General features: G+C 42.8%; 1 long non-coding RNA gene across 1 annotated transcript; it reads right to left on the minus strand.

The window, feature by feature from the left end:
- Positions 1–24,633: 24,633 nt before the first annotated feature.
- Positions 24,634–26,173, minus strand: LOC140632882 (uncharacterized). Its single transcript, XR_012030536.1, has 2 exons — positions 25,100–26,173; positions 24,634–24,961 (listed from the first exon to the last, which is right to left on the minus strand). It is a non-coding gene; the product is annotated as an uncharacterized lncRNA (long non-coding RNA).
- Positions 26,174–27,102: the final 929 nt, after the last annotated feature.

Genomic DNA, 27,102 nt, shown 5'->3' on the forward strand with positions numbered 1-27,102 from the left:
AGCATTGATATGCTTTCTTTTCCTCACTGAATCAACAAGCCACTTTCCCCAGTCAAACATAACATTTTAGAACAAATTTTTCTTTTTCTCCTATTTATTTATTTATTTATTTATTTATTTATTTATTTATTTATTTATTTATTTATTTATTTTAGAACCAATTTTTCTACAGCTCACTTGAATTCTCTAACAGTATCATGAGGGACCCTAGGGTTCCAAGGATGAGAACACATCAGGAGAGGAAGGGGGTGGGGAGTAATCAGATGGATGAGGCTACCCTACCTTGTTTTAATCTAGCCAGTCCGTTTTATATAGCATATTGTACTTCTGTGCAAGATTTCACCTCGAGAAAAAATTCTACTGTCCAAAACAGTAATTCCAATGCATTTCATGTGTGCCCACATCTCATGAATTGTGAATGTATGAGTGTGATTAAAATGGTGTAGCTATTTTAGTCAACCAGAACTCATACTTAAGGAAAATGCTTCCCCTTTGAAGTTACCACATTAATATAGTATAGACATATTCCAATGGTGTTGCCATTTCTCCAAAAAATTTTTGGCGTGTTTCAAGAATTGATTCCAGGGTTAGTTGTATATTACTTTGGCTATTTTCACTAGAAACAAGATCTCATACATGAAATGGTGATAAAAATAATACTTACTTCTGTTGTAAGTACTTCCATTGATCTGGAGAACCAAGGAAATGTGAAATTTATTGTGCAAAATGTGAAACACTAAACAAATGTTTTTAAAAAATCTCTGAGGATGGGCTGAAATGTTTGAAATGATCCCAAATCACTCTAAATTAAAACTACTAAACAAGATAGATAATCAAGTGAGTGGCCCACAAATAGGGGCAACTGTAATGCAATGGGGTTAACCTCCTTGGTGGTTTAACATTGACTCAAAAGGCAATTCCAGAAGGGCAGCTTTCAAGATTAGAATATTTTAGGGCAGCACCTTTGGGAGGTACCATTGGTGAATATACTCTGCTAGTTACCATTGTCCTATGTCTGGATATGGGGATTTGGAGAGTATGAATCCCATAAAGAAGTGAATTTCAATTTCCCTACTCATCATCCCCAGAACCTGGCACACTGGCAGGAGGAGGCAGACAAAGAATGGATATTGGTTGAAAATAAAACTTTCTCAAGGCTAAGTATGTACATATTTATAGGAATACTGATTCCTAAAAGATTGTATTTATGAATTGCAAACTAGATTAAAAAACTTGAATTTTCCTCACATCTTTGTTCTTTATCTTGGGTTGTTAGATGACCCAGAGAAGCTAAGTGACTCACCCATAGTCACCCAGCAAGCACATGGCATGTTGAGAACCAAACCAGAGGCTACCAATTCTCAGCCCCGGGCTCTCTGCACACTACCTTGTTGCCCAGGCTGGCTTCATGAGCATGCCACCTGTGTATTCACACAGAGTCCCCACCTTGGTTTAATGATCTGTTATTGCTATCTTGAAATTCTTAATCATTTTTAAAGAAGGAGACCCTCATGTTAATTTTCCACTGGACTCCACAAATTAAATGGGTCCTGCCAGTACCTTTGTGGATATGATTCAAGGATTAGTCATGTTGGGGAATTGTGATCTGGAAAATTCTGGTCAAAGACAGAGGCTGACAGTAAAGGAGGATCTTTACTCTACCCTTGGTTTTGACTTCTGTTTGGTGCTTCATTCATGGCAACTGCTTACCTATTGGCTTGCTCTACTCCAAAACCAGTTCTTCCTGTGGCAACTCCCCTTGCTGGGAGGTAGCTTGGAAGTAACACTGGCCAAGACAACTACAACCAGCTAATGTCAAAATGGCTGGTTGAAGAGTGAAAAATCTTCTCCTTAAACTCAATCACTGCTGTTTAGTATATTGCCAAGAGAATTGAGCTACTGCTTTTTGTTTATTTATTAGTTTTCCTGCTGAACTAGTTGATGTTTCACTGAAGTGCCTCAAACGCACAGTTTTGATGTTGTGTGGGGATGGCCACTGGCTTTTGTTGTATGGAAATTGGTTTCTTTCCTAATGGGACCTCATCAAGTCATGTGTTCAGCTGATGTGATTAAGTGTGGAGCCCGCTCATAAAAGCTCATTTATCAGCTTGACCATCTTCTTCCAACCGAGGCTGGTCTTTGGCAATGCTAGGAGATGAATAGTGCCTGTTTGGCACCTTCCTCCATTCCTCTGGGCCTTCTCTGACTTGCTTCTTCACACATAAAACAATCAAGTCTCTGGGCCACCACTGTGGCCCCTACCCCCACCCCCCACCCCCTGGCCTGGGACTTTGCTCTGCATTTTTAGTGTTGCTTCCTCATCACAGTTTCCCTGGGCTGGCCCTTGTTTCCACAGAGATCATGCCTTGCTGCCCAACTGTGCACAATCTTCAGTTGTTGCCTCTACCCCAACACCTGTCTTGCATTGGCTTGCTAGCATGTCCCTGTGCAGGTACATATGCCTCAGCTCATTTAAAAACGTCTGCAGGCTGTAGCAGATGCGGTCACTGTCCTGAACCATCTCACAGCACTGCACGGTTCTAGTCTGTGTGGACAGGTGACTGCAAATACTTGCTATTCTCTGCCTGAGGGCTTTCTCTCAGTTGCCTGGGGGTCACATTGGGGTGACACCTCCAGGAGTCAGTGGAAGTTGAGGACAATGCCTCAGCCTTTACAGCAGGTGAGGATTCTGAAGCTCGTGTCATGTTAGCTCCCAGAGATTGCAGCAAAATGGAACCCAAGTTGACCAAATTGGTAAATTGCTGTGAACATCCTATTAGTGACTTCTCTTCATTTCCTGTCTCACTTCCCACTCCCCTGTTGGTGTTTCCCGGTCTACCTGCCAAATAAATCACTTACATCCAAATCTTTGTCTCCAGATCTATTTGTCAGGGAGCCAGCTTAAGACATTGGTGCCAGAGGAAGCTTCAGAAGCAGAACGATGGGTTTGGCTTCTGGGTGACATCATTGCTGGCTAGTGGGGGTTGACTTACCAGGCTATGTGCAATTACATTTACTAAGGCTTATGCCTGCTTTGGATCAAAACAGGCTCTAGGCTGGAGGGCAACTCTAGTGACTGAAGATATAGGGGGAATGACCATTGTAAGGATTCATTGTAACTGCCATAGTAGCCCAGAAGAAAGACAGTAGCAGGCCCAGGCTGGGCAGTTATCATTCAGGGCACAGAGTGAAAGCCAGGTGTCTCTGTGGAAGCACTTGAAGAGCTCCTTCTCTCCTAGACAGAGAGAATGTGGAAAGCCAGCCCAAACCTGGTTGTAGGGATGGTAGAGATACAAGTACTGGCAGGTCTCATCTGCTGAAGTCAGGACTCTGGTAGAGAACAAGTGGAAACCAGAAACCTGTGATGAGGCCTTTTTGTGGATGAACTTGATTCACTGAGTCCTTAGGACTGGCAGGGATGGCACCCTCCTTATTTCCAGTGGTGAGCACTCTCCCATTGTCTGTATACCACAGAGAGGCCTCACATGGGGCAGATACTCTGCAAGGTGATGTATATTTTCCCCAAGAACTTTCCTGCCTTTCCTCCTGGCTTCGAGCTCAGGAGCGAGGGTCCTAACTTAGCCTGGCCTGAGCAGGGAAGAATAGCCTGTCCCTGCTACTGGAAGAAAAGGGTATGGTCCCAAGTGCTGCAGGGTCTGCCTGGCATATGCTGGCAAGGACTGGGTAGGACATGCCCAGGAATGGCTCATCAATGGAGGTTGTGAGGACCAGGGAGCAATGAATATAAGCATAGATGGGAGTTTATTGACATAGTGCCACATTTCTGTGACTCAGCAATTAGCAAGCTGGCAAGCACAGCCGAAGCTAGCCCTATGCATTGACAGCATGGCTTCTTGAAGCTCAAGAAGTCAGTGAGGTGGAGATGCTGTAATGAACTGGCATCCAGTATTAGTACATATGACACAACTCCACACTTCTGAGTCCAGGTAGCTGAAGGTAATTCCCATAACAGAGAGTAAGAACAGAATGGCCACTGGAGACATTGACCCACAGAGATCTCTGGTGAGGGTGAATAGACCTGGAGCTCCAGTGTCGAGGTGGACAGGAAACCCATAAGGATATTGCTTGACTTGTTCTCAATGAGATAATGAGAGACTGAGCAGAAGGTTGATATCTACCACAACCGTGAAAATGACTATTCCTTGCCTAGTGTTCAGGACTGAATCTGTTCTCAGACCCAGAGACCAATAAAGGAGAAGCCAAGTTTCCTTGAGGAAGGACCCTGCAGCAAAAGTATGGAGTAGATACTCCTCTAATCCTTCCCCAAAGAAGTATGCAGATATTTCTAGAATATATCCACTAGGAGAAGGGGAACACTGGAATTTTTTGAGGGTTTTTGGTTCCAAGTATATTGGTTATTTATTGTTGTATAACAGATCACCCCAACAGTTAGTGGCTTAACATGGCAATGATCCTTTACTATCTCTTACTGTTTCCATAAGTCAGGAATTTGGAGGGACTTGAAGGCAGGCCCAGAGTGTTCAGGAGCTAACATCCCGGGGCTGCCCATAGCCACAGGTGTCTGTTAGTGGGCTCCAGACTTCCAGCTAACTGTGTGCTGGCTTCTCTCCCTTCCCAGTCTGACTCACCCACTTCCCTGTTGGTGCTTCCTGAAACCACTTCTCTGTTAAATCAATCACACTTCAATCCTCGTTTCAGGGTCTGCTTGTGGTGAACCCAGCCCAAGACACAGGCCCATGTAGCATAGGCTCTCACCTGCTTGGGACCGAGGCACTGTGTCTTTGGGGCAAAGAAGAATATACTGAACAGACTGTAGGAAGAGCCCATGACCTTCACCAGCCTTTTAAGAAGAGTAGTTTAAATCGGTGATTTCCTGGGTACACTGCCATGGCTTGTGCTACTCATAAGGGTCACCATTACTGCCACCCTCACCACAGGTGACAGACTAGGATTGTTGTCTGAGTCAAAGACAGTGATGGCACAAGTTAGACACCTCAGTAGATGATGCAAAATTGCCAAATCCGTGCTTCAGATCATGTGATGACAAAAGACCAACGTCTGGGGAATGTAATGCTGGGCAGACAAAGAGAAGGCAAGTCACTCCATGCCTCATCAACGCCAAGGTGTCATGGTTGATTCTCCCTCAGGTTTGCAGCATGCCCCAGGTGGGAAGCCCTGCAGTGAATGTGTGGTTACTGAGAAGCTCTCTTCTCGTGTATCCTGTCACCTGAGATTAGCTAGGCATCTGTTTTCTTTAAAATTTAAGGAGCCCTTGGAATCCCATCATGTGGCCTCCTAAGGATCCTCTTAGCAGCATACTAGGATCATCATGCTTAAACCAAGATCTATATAAGGTCCCAACCAAAGTCCCAAAACCATAAGTGCCTCTTGGGTTTACCAGGGTGTAGTACCATGACCTTGTGTTACCTTACTGACCCTAGTGCAGTGCTTCTCAACTCTGGCTGCCTTTACTCTCATTGAAGAGTTAAAACACACACACACACACACACACACGCATACATACACATACACATATATTTACCTGCTCCCACCCCTAGAAATTCTGATTCACATGTTCTGGTTTTTGTATTTAAGATTTTATTTATTTATTTTTGAGAGAGAGAGAGAGAGAGAGAGAGCATGAATAGCGGGAGAAGCAATTGGAGAAAGAGGAGCAGACTCCCTGCTGAGCAGGGAGCCTGACGAGGAGCTGATCCCAGGACACTGGAATCATGATCTGAGCCAAAGGCAGATGCTTAAATGAGTGAACCACCCAGGATCCCCATACATGTTCTGTTTTGAGGCACTTTTTATTTTGAAATAATTATAGATTTAAAAAAAAAGTCTTGTGTACTTTCAAACCATCTTCTCCCAGTGGTAACTTTTTGTATAATATAGTAGACTATCAAAACCAGGACACTAACATTAGTACAATACCTAAAGCTTATTGAGATTTCACCAGTTATACCAACATTCTATGTGTGTATGCACATCTGCCACGTGTGAGCTCATCTATGTGTGTGCACATCTGTGTGCATGTGCATATGTGTGCACACATCTGTTCGTGCACACGTGCCACCCACTCCATCTCCTACTTTAGGGCAGCCAGCCTTCAACTTTTTGTACTTCAGTTCCATGGGAACCAGGGAGTTGAGTTTTATTATCTCCAAGTCTCTTCCAGGTCCATCACTGAGAATCAGGCCACTTGGATTGGGCCTAAGAGATGAGCTTTGTGTCTCCCAGGAGCTGGGAAGGACAGAGAGTGAGCCAAGCAGGTCCTTGCTGTGGGGGCGGGGTGGGCCGTGGAGGGGCATTGCGAGCACCTAGAGGAGTAGGAGTGACAGATCGGGGAGGACACTGTAAGTACTCACTTCCCTTCTCATTGCTGCCTTTCCAAATTGTGGAGAATGGCCCTTGGTAGAGTGGTGGCTAATGGACCATGGCCAGAGTCCCTGAGTGGCCCAGCAGCCAGATTGACACATATTTCTGAGCTTCAGTATCTGAGAAAAGATATTTTGCAAAGCTACCCATCTGCTCCTGGGCAGGGTGAGGGCTGTGGTTGGGGTGGGAGCTTGGGGAACCCTGCTCTGGGTGGGTCTCTTCAGTTGCATGGGAGGGAGGGAAGAGGGGGACAGAAGAGAGAGTCGGGTGACCGTGAGATCCGTAATGCCCAGGGCTGAGAACACCGTTAATCCAGCATGGGCCTGAGGACAGAATCTTAATAGGTCAGCGCTACCTAGTAACATTGAGGAGAAGGTACAGAGATTTCCCACATACCCCTCCCCTCACATGCATAACCTCCCAGCAGAGTGGTATGTTTGTTACAAGAGATGACCCTGCATTGATCCATCATTATCTGTACATTATATTTTTAAATCCCTAAAAATGCTCAGTACTAATATTATTTGTAGTAGTTGTGTGGGCTTGTTGGTTTGTCAGTGGATTTATAAGACCTTCTGGGGCTGACAGATACCAATGCAGAGATAGTCTCCTCCTGGATCACCAATATTAGGGGATGAGGACAACGTGCTGTGACAGAGACAGAGCATGCCCTGGCACAGGGCAGCTCTTCTTCAAAGGAGAAACCATCACCCAATGGTAAAGGCTACAGTTCACCAGAAAAATATAACAATTTGGAATCTTTATATACCTATGTTCACCCAATGTGTAGCCCTCAGATATGTAAAGGAAAACCTGACAGTCACAGGAAAAGTTGGCAGACCCACATTGATAATGGGAGAATTTAAACTTTTTTTTCAAGCACACGTGGAACAGTTTAAAAAAATGATCACATGCTGGGACATTATGATCACCAATACACCTGGAGAAATGACAACACTTCAGTACCGTCTAGGCCAGGTTCTCTCAACACAGTGCAATGAAATGAGAAAACAAAATGGTAGAAAAAATTCCCCAATTTTCCATGCTCTTAGAAATGTTAAAATACTTCTGAATAACTCATGATAGAAGAAATCATTTGGAAAAAGGACAGTAGGATGGTGGGTAGAGGCAGGGAGACTGGTGAGGGGATGGCTAGAATGGTCCAGAAAGATGATGGCAGCATGAGTGACAATGGCCATGAATGAAAGAAAGAACTGGGATCCTATTTGTGATATACTGAGGAAGTGAAATTGATGGAAAGAAAAAAAAAAAAAAAGGCACCGTGGCTCTCTCTCATCCCCCTGATTGGAACATTGACTCTTTACCCCTGCCATCTACTTCTGGTTTTCATTGCTGGTTTTAAGTGCCATTACAGTTATGCCCGGGGAGATTCTGGTCCCCGGGCATGGGGTGGGACAGACCATCCTCTGTCCTCAGCCACTGAAAGACTGGAGAGGGACCCAGATCTCTCTCTTCCCCCTGCCTTGCTAAATGCAGCTCTGGGTTGGAGAGAACAAGTGTGTGTGGCTGAGGGACACAAGCTCCACTCATTTCCACGGTGCATTCCTGGAAACCAACACAGAGCTGGTTGCTTAAAGAAAATCTTTTTCCCTGCTAAAACAGTGTTGTAATTAAGGGCTATATCCTGTCCGCATAACTCATAGATGTGATGCCCTCACCATGTAAATACTATGCAGTGAATTACAGAATGTAGGTGACCTAATCCGGTCTCCTTATTTTACAATTAGACTAAATGTTCCATAAAGTTAACCATGATGGCTTTGCTCACTATCACATTTTCAAGACCCAGAACAAAGAACAAGATATAGAAGAGGTTCTAATTGTGTTTTCTTAGATTTTTTGTTTATTTGCCATCCTTTCATTATTGGGTCAATTATATTAACTATATTTTCTTTTTTCTCTCAGTTTTATTGAGGTATGATTAGCAAATAAAAAATGTACATGTTTTCATTTACAGTGAGAAATGGTGACCATGATCATATTAATTAACATATCCATCGCTTCATAAAGTTACTATTTGCATGAGTGTGGTGAGAACGTTTAAAATTTACCGTTAGCAAATTCCGAGTGTACAATATAGCATTAATCACGATAGTCAACATGGTATGCATTAGATTTCTATTTCATTTATTTCTGCTCTAATCTTTATTATTTCCTTCCTTCTGCTAACTTTGGGCTTAGTTTGTTATTTTTCTAGTCCCTTGAGGTATAGAGTTAGGTTGTTTGAGATCTATTTTCTTAATGTAAGAATTTATTTCTATAAACTTCTTAGAGCTGCCTTTACTCCATCCCATAAGTTTTTGTATTTTATGTTCTATTTTCACTCATTTCAAGATAATGTTTATTTTCCTTTTGATTTCTTCTTTGTCCCATTGATTGTTCAGGAGCATGCTGTTAATTTCTATTTATTTGTGAATTTTCCAGTATTGCTCCTGTTACCAATTTCTAGTTTCAAACATTGTGGTAAAAAAAAGAAAAGATACTTGATGTAATTTCAAACTTCTTAAATTTGTTAAGACTTGTTTTGTGGCCTAACATACGGTCTATCCTGAAGAATGTCCTGTGTGCACTGGGAAAGAATGTGTATTCTGCTGCTGGTGTTTGGGATGTTCTGTTTATGTCTGTCAGGTCCATGTGGTCTAAAATGCAGTTCAGGTCCAATGTTCCTTATTGATTTTCTGTCTGGATGATATATACATTGTTGAAGTGAGGTATTGAAGTCATCATCTATTATTATTATTTATATTATATATAATATAATATATATATATTATTTATTATATCCCAGTCTACTTTTTCAATCCTGTTAATATTTGCTTTGTATATTCAGGTATTCCAATGTTGAATACACATGTGTATTTACAATTGTATATTTTCTGAATGAATTGATCCCTTTAGCATTATATAGTGATCTTGTTTGTCTCATGTGACAGTTTTTAACTTAGTCTATTTTGTCTTGATCTAAGGATAGCCACTCCCACTCTGCTTTGGGTACCATTTGCATGGAACATCTTTTGTCTCTTCACTTTCAGCCTATACGTGTACTTAAAGCTAAAGTGAATCTCTCATAAGAGCATATAGTTTTTAATTGTGTTTTTAATCCGTTCAGCCACTCTAAGTCTTCTGATTGCAGAATTGAATCCATTTACATTTAAAGTAGTCATTGATAGGTAAGGACTTATTACTGACATTTTGTTAATTGTGTTTTCATTGCTTTGTAGTTCCTTTCTTGCTCTTTTGCTGTCTTCCTTTGTAATTTGATGATTTTTTTTTCTTTTTTTGGTAGTGGTATGCTTTTATTCCTTTCTCTTAATCTTCTGTGTATTTACTATAGGTTTAGGTTTTTTCCTTGTGATTACCATGAGGCTTACAAACATCTTATAGTTATTACAGTCTGTTTCATGCTGGTAACAACTTAACTTCGACCACATACAAAAACTCTATATTTTTACTTCTCCTTCTCCCACATATTGTGGTTGATGTCACAGTCTACAAATTTAATATAGAACAATTCATTAACAAATTTTTGTAGCTATAGCTTAAAAAATACTTTGTCTTAACTTTTACACTAGAGTTAAAAATAACTATATGCCACTATTACAGTACTAAAGTATTTGAATTTGACTATTCTTCCTTTTACAGTGAGTTTTATATTTTCATATGTTTTTATGTTATTAGTATTCTTTCATTTCAACTTAAAGAACTCCCTTTAGCATTTCTTGTATGGCAGGTTTATTGGTGGTGGACTTCCTCAGATTCTTTTGGTCTGATAAATTCTTTATCTCTTCTTCGTTTCAGAGGGACATCTTTGCTGGATATGGTAATTTTGGTCGGCAATTTTTTTTTCTTACAACACTGACTATATCATCCTTTTTTCTCTAGGCCTGTTTCTGCTGAGAAATCCACTGACAGTTTTATGGGGTGTCCCTTGCATGACAAGTCACCTTTTTCCTGCTTCTCTTAAAATTCTCTCTTTGTCTTTGACTTATGAGAATTTGATTATCATGTGTTTTGGGATAGTTCATTTGGTGATGATCTCTTTGTATTGGATCTATTTAGAGTTCTTTGGGCTTCATGGGTCTGTACCCCTTCAGATTTGGGAGGTTCTCTGTCATTATTCCTTTAAGTAAGTATTCTGTCTCTCTTTCTTTTCTTGCTCTTCCTGGGACTTGGGTAATGTGCATACAACTTCCTTCACTTATGATGGGGTTATGTCTCAATAAACCCATCCCAAGTTGAAAATATTGTAAGTTGAAAATGCATTCAATACACCTAACCTACCAAGCATCACAGCTTAGCTTAGCCTATCTTAAACCTGCTCAGGACACTCATGTTGGTCTGCAGTCAGTCAAAATAACCTAACACAAAATCTATCTGATAATAAGATGTTGTTCTTCCTTCTGCTTGATTGAATCTACAGTTAAAACTCTCTTCAATTTCTCAGTTCAGTCATTGTGTCCTTTAGCTCCAAAAATTATTTGGTTCCTTTTTATGGTTTCTGTGTCTTTGTTGAACTTCTCGTTTTGCTCATTATTTTCCTGGTTTTGTGTGGTTATTATTTATCTGTGTTCTCTTGTAGCCCACAGAGCTTCTTTATTTTTACAATTATTTTGAATTATTTGCAAGGCAGTTTGTAGGTTTCCATTACTTTGAGATCAGTTACTAGAGCTTTATTTTATTACTTTGGTGTTGTCATAGTTCTCTGATTATTCATGATCCTCAATGCCTTGTGTTGATGTCTGTGCATTTGAAGAAATAGTTACCTCTTCCCATCTTCACAGATTGGCTTTGGCAGGAAAAGCTCTTCACCAGTCAGCCTGTCCAGAAATTCTAGATAGGCCAGCTGGGGGAGTGGGGTGGTCCATGGGCTAGTTTGGTACTAGAGTCCTCAGTGGGGCTGGGCTTATGTTTGGGTCAGTGGGCTGGTGTGCTGATGCCTGGGTCCATAGGGATTCACTCAGAACCTGAGGATACTGAAGTGGGCCTCAGCCCTGGGTTGGCCTGGGCGGGCCTGACACTAGGGTTCACAGAGGCATACCTAGAGACTGAGTCTTCAGGGATGGTCCTGGTACCTGGGTCTTTGGGTACCCTCCTGGTGCTGGGGCAGGCTTTCAGTCTGTCCTCAGGGGACAGCTTGGCACTGGAATGGGCTAGATGCCTTGATCTACAGGGATGGAGCTGGTCCTGAGTCTCTAGGGGCTGGCCTGGCACCAGGGTTTACTGAAGGAGGTCTAGTGCCTGGGTCCATGGAGGTCAACCTGGCCCTGAGGTCAGCTTGGAGCCTGACTTTCTGGGGACTTACCTGGAGCCTGAGTCCATAGGGGCAGGCCAGGTGCCTGGGCTAGGGGCTGCCTTGTCACTGAGAATGAGCCTGGAGCCTGAACCCTGGCTAGCCTGTGCCTAGGTTCATTGAGGCAAGCCTGATGCTGTTGTCCATGGCAAAGATGGGTGCTTGTATCACTGTCCTACCTCCATGCAGTGTATATCATTCTCTGTGCTACGGTGTAAGGAGTAGAGGAAGGTGTAGTGTGGTGTCAGTCCAATCAGGCTGCTATAATAAAATACTACAGACTGAGTGGATTATAAACACAGAAATTTATTTCTTATAGTTCTGGAGACTGGAAGTCTAAGATCAGGGTGCTCGCATGGTCAGGCCCTGGTGGGGACCTCTTCTGCATTGCAGAATTTTTTATTTCTTGCTGGGTCCTCACACGGTGAGAAGGGCAAGGGAATTTGTGGCCTTCTTTTATAAGGGCACTAATCTGATTCATGAGGGCTCTGCCTCCCAGAGTCCTCCAAGGGCCCTGCCTCCTAAAGCCATCATAGGGAACATTCGGTTTTGAAATATGAATTTTGGGAGAACACAAGCATTCAGACCATAGCACGTGGGTAATGGGAAATTGTCCTTCCTATCCTCTTCAATGCATTTTCTTATTCTGTGCTCTACTCAGGTGCTACCAACTGTCACCTGGATTCCTCAGCTCTCATGAAGGTACTTTTGTGTGAATCATTGTTCAAATCGAAGTTTCTGGAGGGACAAGTGCTGGAAACTCCTATTCTGCCACTTTGCTAACATCACTCCTAATAACTATATTTTCTTATTTTTTGCATTCTTGATACTCTGGCATTTGGGGGTCTTGCAGACCCTGGGAGAGATTGCCCTTCCCAGGACTAGCCATTTCTTAGAACGAGCACATGACTTGGTCAGGAGCATCTCTCTCACATGCAAACCAAACGGTCTCAGGTCTGCCTCCTCCACCACCTCTTCATCTACCTCTCACGCACCTAGCCGCACTTCCTCTGCCCTACATCATCCCAGGGCCAGATGCCAGGTAACTAGAGACCATCCTTATTGCCCAAAGCAATTATTCAATCTACTCAGTCTTAAATTCTTTACCCTGCTTTGCTTTTCCTGAGGGAGCCTTAATAGACTGACTCAGACTTTCCCCTTGCTTTTGTCATCTGCCTCCTGGCCAGTCTGATGCTTCGTTGGTGGCCCTGCTTGGAGTGGTGTGTCCCTTTCTCTTGGAAAACAATAAAAATAAATAAAAAATAAATTCTTCTTTCAATAGCGTTGGCCTCTCAGTGTCGCCTCCATAAACTAGAACTACAGAGTCTACATTTCAGAATAGAAGAGGCCTAATAAATATTTGACTGTCTTAATGAAAGAACAAATGTATTAATTAAAAATAATCTTTGGTGATCTTAAGTGGCTAACCCAAAGTCACCCAGCTAGGCAACAATCAAACACCTAAACCCTTCCTTTGGAGGTCTCCAAGTACTGCCATATTGGTGTACAGGAGCTGTTATATAATCTAAAGAATATACATGGCCAACAAAATACAACTCTGCTGTATCATAAATTTGACCTCCCAAACCATACTTTCAGGCTGTTGCAAATAAAATATATATTTCCTTCTTAACTGGATGTGCTTTTTTCAGAATTTAAGAGGATTTTAGGGATGGTTCCTATTTTTTTGAAGTTGTTTCAGGGAGAGCTGATGAGAGCCCTATTTTCTTGTAATATGTTGCCATACAACAAGCAGAGCCTTTTAGAACAACCTCATTGATCAGTCTTCTTAAAGCAGTTATTACCTCTTCAGAGTTTTTGAAGGCTTTGCTAGGGGACCTTAGGTGAGAGGCCAAGGAAATGATGACAGGCCTTTGGGAGCTGCTCTTCTGTTAGATAATTGGACAGTGTTGGAATATGAGAATATGAAATGGAAGCTAGAATCAAGGACTGTCTGTATGCCGTGATGGTTTAGAGAAGAGTCTTCTAGTTAACCAGACTTGGGTTTGAACTCTACCTGTATAACCCTAAATATGCCAATTAATCCTCAGTATGCTCATCTGTAAAATGGAACTAAAAACATCTACATTCCCAGCTTATTAGAATTGGATGACACAGTCACATAGAATCAATTAAGTATTCACCAAAAGGAAGCTGTTGTCACATTTCAAAGGCCAGGTCTATGGAGAGGTGATGATTTCACAGAAAAGGGCTGTGTGTATGGTGCTAATGTGAGGGCAGCCTGGTTGCCTGGTACCTTCCAAGTGCCCAATCACCCTAAGTGCCCATTTGTATCTTTCCTGTGTGCATGCTGATCACCAGCTAGCAGCACAGTGAGTGGGATGTGCTCAGTTCCAGGAATTTGATAGTCAACAAACCAATCAGACAAACATTGAACAGACTGTACTGATCACCTACTGTGTGGAATGCATCAGGCTTAGAGAATCTATTCTTGTTCTTCCTCGTGAACCAAAAGAGAAGCTAAACTTCCCTGGAACTGAATAGGCTGGAAACCACCTGCTTCTGTCAGGGGTTGAGGTTTTCCAGAGCACTGTGGGCAAGAGTCATTGCTGACCTTAAAGTCAGTGACTATTTTGGACTTTCCAATACAATTCAATGAAAGGTTAATTGCAAAACTTAGGAAAAATTAAGATGTGATTTTCAAAGCTATGAGTTTCTGAGAATTAAAAGAAGTAACTATTCAAGGGTAGTTTTTAAAAAGATAGCTAACATCCTGGTGAATGATCTACAACATTTGAAAATAATTTTGTCTTATCTTCATTAATGTTTATTTTTATTGAAGTAGAGTTGACATACAATGTTATATTAGTGTCAGTTGTACAACATTGTGATTCAACAACTCTATATGTTATGCTATCCTCAGCACAAGTGTAGCTAGCATCTGTCACCATACAACACTATTGTAATGTCATTGACTATATTCCCTATGCTGTGCCTTTCATTCCTGTGACCTATTCATTTCATAACTGGAACCTTGTACCTCCTACTCCTCTTCGCCCATTTAGCTCATCTTGCTCTCCCCCACCTCAATTTGTTCTCCATATTTATGGGTCTGTTTCTGCTTTTTTTGTTTGTTTCTCTGTTCACTAGTTTTGTTTTTTAGATTCCACATATAAGTGAAATCACATGGCATCTGTCCTTCTCTGTCTGACTTATTGTGAAATTTAGCATAATACTCTCTAGGTCCATCCATGTTGTCACAAATGACAAGATCTCATTTTTTTTTCTGAGTGATATATGTATACATAACAATGTTTATTTTTAAACTTTAAAAATAATATATGTGCTCTTATTTTACATCATGTACAAAAAAAGTAGGATCAAAGACCTACACATAATATATTATATATTATATTTATAATATTTATGATATTATAATTAATATTATAAAGACTCTTAGAAGAAAAATAGGGGGAATTTTCTTTTTTTTTTTTTTTTAATTTTTATTTATTTATGATAGCCACAGAGAGAGAGAGAGAGGCGCAGAGACACAGGCAGAGGGAGAAGCAGGCTCCATGCACCGGGAGCCCGATGTGGGATTCGATCCCGGGTCTGCAGGATCGCACCCTGGGCCAAAGGCAGGCGCCAAACCGCTGCGCCACCCAGGGATCCCCGGGAATTTTCATAACAGTGGATTTGACAATAATTTCTTGGATGTGATACCAAAGCTTAGGTGGGAAAGGAAAAAATACATAAGCTGGACTTCTTCAAAGTGAAAACTTTTGTGTATCAAATGATACAATTAATATAGTAAAAGGCAAACTATGGAATTGGAAAAATACTTACAAATTATATATCTTATAAGAGATTATTATCTAGTTAAAATCTTTCTGGGAGGTGGGGTGCCTGGGTAGCTCATTTGGTTAAATGTCAGACTCTTGATTTCAGCTCAGGTCATGATTTCAAAGCCTTGAGCATAGTACCTGCTTAAGATTCTCCCCTCCTCCCCCCTCATGCTAGCTCTGTGTGTGTGTGTCTATCTAAAAAAAGAGATTAATAACTAGAATATGTAAAGAACTCCTATAATTAAGCAACTAAAACCAACTCATCTAAAAACTGACTTGAAAAAAAAGATTTCAATAGACATTTTTCCAAAGAAGATACACAAAGAAGACATAAACATGGTCAGTAAACACATGAAAAGATATTTAACATCACTAGTCCTTAAGGCAATGCAAATCAAAATCACCATGAGACAACAGTTCACACCCATTAGGATGGCTACTATCAAAAACAAACAAAAACCTGTAAGTGCCGGTTGTTGGCAAGGATGTAGAGAAATTGGAACACTTGTGCATTACCAGTGAAAATGTAACATGCTATGGAAAACAGTTTGGCAATTCCTCAAAAAGTTAAACATAAAATTACCATATGATCCAGCAATTTCACTCCCAGATGTATCCAAAAGAATTACAAGCAGGGACTTGAACAGATACTTGCACATTAATGTTAACAGCAATATCATTCACAATAATGAAATGGTAGAAGCAGACCAAATGTCCAACAGATGAATGGATTAAAAAAATACACGTGGTATATATATACAATGGAATACTATGCAGCTTTAAAAAGAAATGAAATTTTGACACATGCTACAACATGAACGAATCTTGAAGACATCACACTAAGTGAAATAAGGTGGTAATGGTCCCACCACAATGTGAAAGTACTTAATGCTACTGAACTGACACTTAAAAATTGTTAAAATGGTAAATTTTATGTATATTTTTCTGCAGTAAAGGAGAATGAAATTCTAATACATGGATGAACCATGAAAACATGCTAAGTGAAATAGTCCAGATACAAAAGGACAGATGTTGTATGATTCCACTTATATGAGGCTCTGAGAATAGACAAATTCATAGAGACAATTGTATTGAATTGTGGTTACCAGAGGCTGGGGGAAAAGTGCAATGAAGCATTACTGTTGAATAGGTTTCTGTTTGAGATGATGGAAAAGTTCTGGAAATGCCTAATGGAGGTGGTCATGCAACATTGTGAATGTACTTAATGTTACTGAACTATAATTTTAAAAAGGGTCACCTGGGTGGCTCAGCGGTTGAGCGTCTGCCTTTGGTTCAGGGCATGATTTCAGGGTCCTGGTATCAAGTCCTGCATCGGGCTCCAGGAAGACAGCCTGCTTCTCTCTCTCCCTGTGTCTCTGCCTCTCTCTCTGTGTCTCTCATGAATAAGTAAATAAAGTCTTTAAAAATAAATAAATAAATGAATGAATAAATAAATAAATAAAATGATTAAAAATGTAAAGTTTGTGTCATGTATTTTACCACAATAAAAAAGTAATATGTGCACAAGTTAAAGGCGTCACATAATATAAAATAGTATAAAATGAGAAAGGAATCTTTCCTCCTTCTATTAAATACTTTTAAGCATTTCTAGTGGTTATCACCATTATTCTAAATCACCCATGTGTATCTTTTTGCCTTGATCGTCCCACCGTAGATGATGCCTGGGCCTCTTCTCAAGGACAGATGAGGGATTGAGTATACGTCCACTAACCCCCATCGACCTTCTGACTGCTGATATTCAATATTTACATGATACTTTTGGACTTTCTACTGGTTAATTTTAGCTTTAAATAGCACACTTAAAACTTTATCTTCTGAAACTTTTAAAATACAGAAGTGTTCAAACATACGCAAAACTAGAGAGAAGAGTATAGTGAGCTATGTCTCCAGCACCTAGTTTCCCCTGTGAACCTATAACCAATCTTGGTTCATCCATGTTCCCACTCACTGCCCTCCACTGATTATTTTGAAACAAATCTTAGACATTGTATCACCTTATCTGTAAATATTTCAATACGTATTTCTTAAAAATAAGAATAAAAAAATCCTACAACATGATCACAATGCCATTACCATGCCTAAAAAAGAACAATAATTCCTTAATAGGCAGTTACTGTTGATATTTTAATCTTGGGGTTTTTTTTTTTCAGTTTATTTAAATCAGGATCCAAACAAAGTCTTAGATTGCAATTGGGTGACATGTCTCTTTCACTTCTCAATCTATTGATCCCTCACCCTACTATTTCTTCCTATTGCAATGCACTTTGTTGAAGAAACTGTCTTTTGGTTTGTAGTTTCCATTGTCTGGATTTCCACGATTCTGTCTTGATGGTGTCACTCAACATGTTTTCCCCTTGCGTTCTCTGGTATTTCCTGTAACTTGGTAATTAGATCTGGAGACTTGATCAGATTGAGATTTGATTTTATGGCAAGAATACTTCATACGTAGTTTTATTAAATTCCACCAGGCAGTGCATCATGTCTGGTATCTTTTTAAATGATTCCAGCAGTCATTGATAACTATTGCCTGGATCCTTTAATTCATTAGTGGTAGTGATGGACTCAGTTTGTATTCAGTTAACAGTTGAGATGCTTCTATAAACAGAGATTTCACCTCTGCCTATTTGATAATCCTCAGATACAGGAAAAGTAGAAATGATTGCTGGATCTTAATTAGTTTAAAATGTGTTTAATTACCAGTTTTGAAAGTGATGAGTTCAATCTCTAGCATCCTATAATGGTAAGGGTTAAGTTTCTTTTTCTATTAGTATCATAAGTGAACCCATACTGGATGTGTTTCAAGTCACTGTATTTTGGTTCTTACTGGTGTTGAAATTGTCTTGTTTGGGGCCAATGAAAGTCTCTTCAAATTTGCTCGAATCCTCTTGGTTTGATTCCAAGAGTCTTTGGTACCTTCCTCACTTTCTAGCATGAGTAGGTGTTCCAGGCACATGTGACATATTTGCTGTCCCAGGCCTGTGTTAATTATTTCTCCAAGGAGTTGTGGTTGTTTTCAGTAGAAAATGATATTTGGAGGTCACAGTTTGAGTATTTGAGTTCTCATTGCTACTAGTTTAGTCTTTGTTTTTTGTTCTGTTCTGTTTTTAAATTGATAAATTAATTTTTTGAGGGAGAGAGAGTATGCACATGAGAGAAAGAGCATGCAAGAGAGGCAGAAGGAGAGGAAAGAAAGACTCTTAACCAGGTTCCATGCTCAGCATGGAGCCCGGGACCAGGCTCTACCTCAGGACCCTGAGATCATGACCTAAGCGGAAATCAAGAGTTGGATGCTGAATTGAGTGAGCTACCAAGGCACTCCTAGTTTGGTCATTGTTAAATCTTTATTTCTAAATCCATAAAATTCAGACCATTTTTCTTAACTCCTTTCCTCAGATAACTGAAAAATTTAGCATACCTCCATTTTTTCCTACTTTTCTCTTTAATATTCTTAATTTCTGTCAGCTATAGCATTACTTTTACACATCTTTAAAACTTATAACCTTGGCATTTGGTTCTTTGACTATAATCTTCCTGATTTTGTCTGTAGACCAATTTATAAGAATCATAAACTAAAAGCCAGCATTTGTAAAGTTACAATTATGTAAATATCATCTACTGATGGGCCTCAAAAAAAGGTGGCTAGATCCATGGCAAAGGAAATGTAATCATATTCCACTGCCCTGGGCCACTGGGGAAAACTTTGTAAACCACGTGGCCAAATGGATTCTTTTTTATTTATAATTATGATTATTTGCTCAATATCATGCCACCTTTTATTCTGCTTTATATTTGTACCATGATGTTGTTCAGCTATTTATTTTCTCTGGAATTTGTAGCTATTTATTTGTTGTTGTTGCTGCTGTTGACAGAAGCATATGCTTTCATCTGATTAAAAATTTCTAGGTTCCTAATCACAGAACTGTGTAATGAAACCCTTTAGATTTCGAAGACATTCATGGTGGAGTCTTTTGATACAGCTCATTTTAATTTTGACCTGTTGTTTTCCAGGCCTGTCACAGAATTTCAAGCTAAGATTTATTTTCATTGCACTCCTGAGTTAATTTCATTTTTTTTGGATCATAGATACTCCTCCTCTTTATTAGATTCTTATTTTCTCTGATGAAAGATGGAATACATCTTCAAATATTTTTTTTTAATTTTTGAAAAGTTTATGGAAGATGAACTTTCTGATTCCTCTCTACCCGAAACTGGCTTTATTTTATCTCCTATTTGATAGTTTGGCTGCATATAGATTTCAGGTTTGAAATATTTCTCACCTGGAACTGTAAATGAATTTCTTTTCTGTCTTCCAGCATTTAGTGTTGTCAATGATAAATCTTATATCTGTCTTAGTGATACCTCTTGGTAGTAGACTACCAACTATCTAGCATTTTTTCTTCCTTTTTAACAAATCTTGATTTTGTTCAAGTGTCAAGACCACCGTTTTAGAAGGAGGAGGACCTCTTTCCCAGCCCCAGGGAAGGACTAATGACTCATTTAAGACAATCATGATAAAGTCATTTCTCATCAGTGATCAATTTAGAAAGAGGCTTTTGGATATTTCTGCTTGAGCATTAATGATGTTAAATGGTTAGCAGCCAAGTGACCATAAAGAGAACTATAAAATGTCAGAGCTAGCAGAGTAGAAAAATGGAAAGAATCCAAGTTATTGATGCTATAATTGTGCAGTTGAATTAACCAACCTTAAAGCTAACTACTTTACAATGTAAAATTTTCATTTGTAAACAGATTTTAGAGAGTCTTAGATTGTGGGTCACTTTGCTTCTTGAGATTACTTTTACTACTATTTATTTATGTAAAGATTCTGTTTATTTATTTATTATTTACTTATTTAGAGCAGGAGTGGGAGGAGGAGCAGAGAGAGGGAGAGAGAATTGCAAGCTGACTGCGCTGAGTGCAGAGCCTGATGCTGGGCTCGATCTCATGACCCTGAGATCATGACCTGAGCCAAAATTAAGAGTTGGACAATGAACCGACTGAACCACTCAGGTGTGCCTTTTTATTACTATTTATAACTCTTAGTTTGAATCATTGACACCTCAACATGGCTAACTTTTGTATTAAAATGATTTGGGTCTGATGTTTCTCTAATCTCTTCTTCATGGAGGAATGAGGAATTACCAAAAAAAGAGAGAAAAGCATCTTTATAATAAATTTGATAGACTTGCAGACCTGAAAAGGCTGTCAAGAGTTAATTTAGTCTATTGCCTTGACTCTAAGCAGGCCTGATGAGAAACTACCCCATAAAATTGTTCATATGCTTTTCATAGACACAGAATGTCATCACCTCCCTTGCTGGGGTGCATTCCAGCACATTGATGCCAAAGAAGGAGGCACAACCTCAGAGTTTTATCCTGAAATAAATGTGATGGCATTTGTCCTGGTAGAAGCAGTTTTCATTAGTGTATAAAGGCATATGTTGCTGCAAAAAAATAAAGTGCAAATTTGCAGAAGAGAAAGATTTCAGGGAAGTGAGAATTTGAACTGCAGAAATGGCTTTGTTTTACAGAAAGTTTCTTAGAGCGTTCCTTTAAATGTAGAGTTCACCAAATGGATTAAAAATATAACTTAATTTCAAAACTAAAAATTCCAAATACAAAACATTGAATGGATAATCTATTTCAAGTGAAAATGCTGTCAAATGTACAAAATCCCTCTATTATGTAGTAGCCATGTGGAAGCCTCTACTTTGAGAGTAGCATTTGCCTGCTCTCCATTGGGGACTTTCCTAGGGTGGGGTCATGCTCAGCTACCCTAATTCCTTCCACATGGAAGCTATGGACATCTGCAGTTGTAAACCACAATTCTCTGACACGCAAATCCCAGATGGTGCTTTGAATTTAAGGCCCATATTGCATGCAGATTCCTACCACATGTAGTTTAATTTTTTTCTTATTGTTAACTCAATGCCTGCTCATTGTGGGTGAAAAAGTAGATAAACACATTATGGAAAGAAAAAAAAAGCCTCTCATAGCTCCGTGACTGTTAATATTTTAAAATTTATCCTTCTAGATGTTTATTCATTAATATGTATAAATTTATTTTTTCAAAATATCTATTTATTTATTTCGGAAGGGAGGGGGGAGAGAGAGAGAGAGAGAGAGAGGCAGGAGGATGGGGCAGAGAGAGAGAGAGGGAGAGGGAGAATGTCAAGCAGACTTTCCGCTGAGCATGGATCCTATCGTGGGGCTTGATCTCACCAGCCTGAGATCATGACCTGAGCCAAAATCTAAGAATTTGAGAGTTGGGTCAGACACTTAACCGACGGAGTCACTCAGGCTCCCCTAACTTTATTTTTCCTTACAGAAGTGGTATTGTGCCCTGCTCACCTCTGGGTTGCTCCTACCCTGCCCTGTATATTCATGCTGTGGATGCCATGGCTCACAGGTGACCTGGACGTCCCCCTCATGAACTATAATAGCTCCGGAATCCATGATCTAATTATCATAGTTGACTGCAGTTCACTAACATGAAAGGAAGAACAAAGGGGCCACTGAAACCCAGAGCTACAGGGTATTGAGTGCCTACTGTTTGCTAGTTGAGATTCTACATGCATTATTTAAATTCTCATACCTACCCTCAGGGATGGTTTGTCACCACCTCTTTGCAGATGAGGAAAACTGGCTCTTGGCTGGGTCAGAATTTCAACTCAGAGTGATTTGGCTGCAAAGCCAGTATTTCCGATGGTACCACAGTGCTTCCAGCAGGGGAGTTGCGATTTCCTTCAGCCCATAGAGATCTGGCATGAAGGCAGCTGGAAGGAGAAGGCACCACTTGTGGAAGAAGATGGAGATGGGGATGGCCTAGAGTTACCTGTGATGGACTGAGAGGGTGCCCAGGGGACTGCTATCTGCATAGTCAGGAGAACATGCTTGTGGCTGGGATCAAGTCTCCATGGGAGAGGCAGGAACGAGGGCAGATGAGTCACTTTGGGCAGGGCTGGCCTGGCGGAAGTCATGAGGCTGAGAGGTTGATTTTGACCCATCTACAAAGCCCTCAAGCTCACCAGGTGCCTGCACCCCCCCAAGGCCCGGGACCCTATGCCCACCTCCCAGGCCTCCTTGAGCAAGACCATGCCACAGCGCAGGTGACCTTCCTGTCACATCCTAAACTCCCACTTCCTGAGCTTTCATAACACTTTCTCTGCCAGAGCTCACTGAAGGGCAGCGTTCATGTTGTTAGGTTAGAGGATATTATTGGTTCAGTGGGTTTCTCTCTCCTGAATATTTGCCCTTTTACAGCAGTGTTGGCACCGGGAGCTGGAAATACAAAGCCCAAGCTACCTTCTCTTAGCAGCTCCTTGTGGCGGGAGGATAGACACTTGCATAAATGAACATGATGCAAGAGGCTGTGGTAGAGGCGTGTGCGGGGTCACGCTGTACTTCTCCCCTCAGAGAGACGTGGGTGATCATAGTCTGGGAAGGATGTTTGAATGGGGCTTTGAGGGATGAGTAGGAGATGTGAAGCAGGCCCGGCAGGGGTGGGGGGTGGTCACTGAGCCAGCAAAGCAGCATAGCTGATGCAGACGGCCTCTCCTCTGGCTACAGAGTGCGGGCAGAGGCCAGCGGCCTGGGTCACGCTTCGGAGAGCCTCCCTGGTATCATAAGACACTGGGGCTGTATCCTATGGGCAGCAGGCCTCATCATATTTAAAAGTGTTTTAATCAAGGGAAAGACTTAATTTGTGTTTTGGAAGGATATTCTTGGTAACAATGAGGAGGCTGGATGAATCACTTGGAGAGAAGGAGACAGTATTCCAGAGAGTTCAGAAATATGGACTTTTCCAGCAGATGGTGAGGGGGAGTCAGGTCAAGGAGGCCTTTTCCCAAGGTCCTGGTGAGGGAAAGACTAGCTCTGTCTTCAGAAAAGGTGGAGGGTGCTATCTGGTTTCCAGCAGGTTAGAGGAGCCATCACCCACCATCCTGCTTCTGGCCCTCACTTTGAAGCCCTGCAGGGACCTAATGCGGGGCCCTGAAGGGAGTGGACCGCCCTTCTTAAAGAAATGAAGACTTTTGTTGTTCATGAGTCCCCATAAATTCTGGGACTGGCCAGTGGAGGCCCTGGATGCCTTTCCTGTGTTCACTCCCTGGCTCCCCCTCCTCCACCCCCTACCACCAGTCCCGTGTTCACTTTTTAATGGCAATCAAGCTTTGTACAACTCTTTTGCTTCTGGAGGTGGGGCACAATATAGGAAACCGGTTCTGGTTGAATTGTCAGAGCTCTGGAGGGGAAGAGGTGTCCAGGTGGGCAGGAGGGCTCCCACCTGGAGAGAAAGCCAATCACAGACCTTGTGGAACCTTCCAGGGGATGAGAGCCAGCAGACAGGGTGTGGTCTGTTTCTTGGGCAGAATAGTTGGTTTTAGGGGCACCTGGGTGGCTCAGTGGTTGAGCATCTGCCTTTGGCTAAAGTCACGATCCTGGGGTCCTGGGACGAGTTCTACATCGGGCTCCCTGCGAGGAGCCTGCTTCTCCCTCTGCCTGTCTCTGCCTCTCTCATGAATAAATAAAACGTTAAAAACATAGTTGGTTTTAAAGTTCACTTAAAGAGGCAATGTAGTGTGTCCTGGTTAAGAGCAGGGACTCTAGAGCCAGATCATGGGTTCAAATCCTAACCCTGGCACTTCCATGCTGTCTTCCTTGGGAAAGCCACTTAACTCTCTGTGCCTTGGTTTTCTCATCTGTAATATAGAGGCAATGATGGCATCCCTTTTCCAGGTTTGTTGTGAGGATTAAATGAGCTAATACACCTATAGGATTTAGAGCAGTGAGCCTCATGAGCACCACATATGTATTCCCCTTTGCTGGAGACACAGAGTGGCGTAAGCTCCCAGAAAGTAAACCTGCCCAGACTCACCCTGGCTGAAGACTCTTCCTTGCCCAATGTAGGCTCCAACGTAGGCAGCAGCCGCACCCCAAGACACCACCCGTCTCTCCTCCCAGCTCTCCTCCCAGATCCAAGGACCAGCTGGTGCCCAGACACATCCAGCCAGGGGCGGTGTGGGGCAGCATGGCTCTCCCACCTGTCCGGAGCCCAGCACAGCCGGGGAGGAGCCCTCCCTGCCCGGACTGTCCAGCTGTACCTGGGCCTAGGCCTGTCAGATCACCCCTTACCTGCAATTTCAAATTGGTTTATTTTTTCCTTTTGCATTTGGATTCCAGGAATATTTAATGGGGCGTGTTAGAGCAAAACAGCCGTAACTTGCAATCTTTCTCTCAAGATTAAACAGGTGCATAATCCTTCTTTAGCCAAGCCCGTCAGCTGCAGCAGCCTGGGAGCTCCCCATCTGTGTGGGCCTCTGTGGCTGTGCTTTCCTCCTGTCTTCGGGGCTCCCCAAATGCTCTTCCATTCAGGGCCTTCCCAACATTCCCAGCTGTCCTGGCCCAGGGCAAAGCACTGTCTTCCCTCACCATGTTGGGCAAAGCCATCTTAGCTGAGAGAGCTGAAGTAAAAATGAAAAATATTTTTCTGTCAGCAGGTGCTTTGGGCTGAATTCACAAGGATTTTGGAGGTGGGGTGTGGTAAGCCCAGTGGAAGCCACCCCATGACAAGCATGTGGAGCCGTTGAGGTGGGACTCACCCCTGTCCCCTCTGATGTGGCTCTGGCTCCCACGTCAGAGAATATTCCGGCATCTCCTCAGGGACAGCCTGGGAGAGAATGGGCTCAGGCCATGACCCACCTCACGCCACTGGGCCTTGGTGTGGTCTGCCTCCCTGCGGGTGAGGCGGCTGGGCTGGCCCAGTGGCATGCTCTCTGCCACCTCTCTTCTTTCTGGAAGTTTCACAATCATATTCTAATGTAAACAGTGCTGTCAGAGAGTCCAGTGGGCCCTTGGGAATTGCACTGAGCAGTGATTGATGGGCCTGAGGACCCACACCAGTCACACCTCCCGCCTGGCTCCAGCACCGGCCTGTTAGCACAGCCTGACTTGGATCATTTGTCTCCAAGTACCAGGGGATTTTCAAACAGCTGTGGAGTCAACCATTTCAAAAAGGAACACAGTTCTGGTTTGTGGTAAGAATAACACACACCGCATGTGCTCCAGAATCCGGGCCTCGGAATTCCTGGGTGTGATGGCCTTTCCTCTCAGGGCCTGCTGTGTCGCCGCCTCACCTCAGCGCACAAACGGTGATGCCGTTTAGAGCCGCCGTGGGACTCCCACTCGGGGCATGCTGAGGTGGAGGATTTTTTCCTCTCTTTTCCTTCCCCTGTGACCTCATTTCTGCCGAACTCCAGGGGTGGGAGCCGTGCTTGGCGCCAAAACCTGGGCCAGGAAGGACGTTTCTTTCCACAGATGCAAAACTGTGTTGTGTTCTTCCTCTGTCCTCTCCTTGTCCCTTATCCCTTAGCCTGCGGTGTTAGTACAAGAAAGCCAAGAAGCCAGTGCAGAGAGTCGGCGGGGTGTCCGCGGCCACTTCCCTTCTCCCTCCACAGCCTCCCCGGGAGCCACATAGGGCGGGAGGCTTCCTCCCTCCGCGTCCTTCTGCGGGGAGGCAGGCCTCACCCCTGGGAGAGCCGGGAGCGCAGCGTGGGCCCTTGGTCCGGAGAGCGTGGGTTAGCCTTGTGGGCTTCAGGAGGGCTGGTGCCGGCTTCCCAGAGCGGATCATGGAAAAGGCTGGCAATAGATACACAGTAAAGACGCTAAGAGGGAGAAAGAGACCAAGAGAGGGAAGATAGGGTACCAGAGGCCAATGACCAGCCAGACACAGTGGCCCGAGGCGGAGAACAGGAGAGGGAAGTGAGAGGGAGAGCAGAGGCACACAGCCACCCTAGGCAGGAAGGAGACCAAGGCCACGAGGACCCCGGGGCCCCACTGCCTGTCCCACACCCTGGGCCAACCTCTCGGGCTCTTGATGGGCTGGGCCTCCAGGCAGGGCCTGGAGACTGGGACCCCCCCTTTATCTCTTCCAGAACTGCCAACCCAAGTAGAAGGGAAGGGAAGAGAGTCTTCCCAATACATCCTGCCCGCCCCAGGGCTGGCTGGCAGAAAGGGTGCCTCTGAGAGCTGGCACAGCTTCCTGGGCCTCCGTAGTTGTGTCCAACCGGGCAGGAAAATTCTGGAGCCCAGTAGACGGAGCCAAGAGCTCAGGCAGCATGCAGACCAATGTCTTCCAAAGATCCCCTCTTCCCCCTGCCAAGTGATTGGGACACTGAGGGACACTTGGGGGGATGGGAATTCAGGACTAGTAGGTCCAGCAGTGTCTGTGAGATTGGACAGTTTGTGTACTGGGTGTCATGGAGCCCAGCTGGGGTTTAGATTCTTTGTCTGCCTCAGAGCTATCTCTATAGGGAAGAAATTTTAGTCTTGGGGTTGTCAGCCCAGGTACGGTCCTCAAGGATGACATAAGCAGGCCACCCGGGGACACGGGCCACCCTCACTGTGACTCCCCTGCCCACCTTCTCACCAGGTGACTGACATTCGCTAAGCCCAGATGGTGCTTCCCCCCTCCCATTCTTCCACCTCAACTGCAGTGTGTGAAGCGAGGGCTCCACACTTAAGTATCCCACTCATACATGCATACACGCACCCGTGCACGGACATGTTCACTATAAAAGTAATCATAGCCCCATTACAGAACATT

Source organism: Canis lupus, chromosome 5, assembly GCF_048164855.1.
Source record: "Canis lupus baileyi chromosome 5, mCanLup2.hap1, whole genome shotgun sequence".
Classification (NCBI taxonomy): Eukaryota; Metazoa; Chordata; class Mammalia; order Carnivora; family Canidae; genus Canis; species Canis lupus.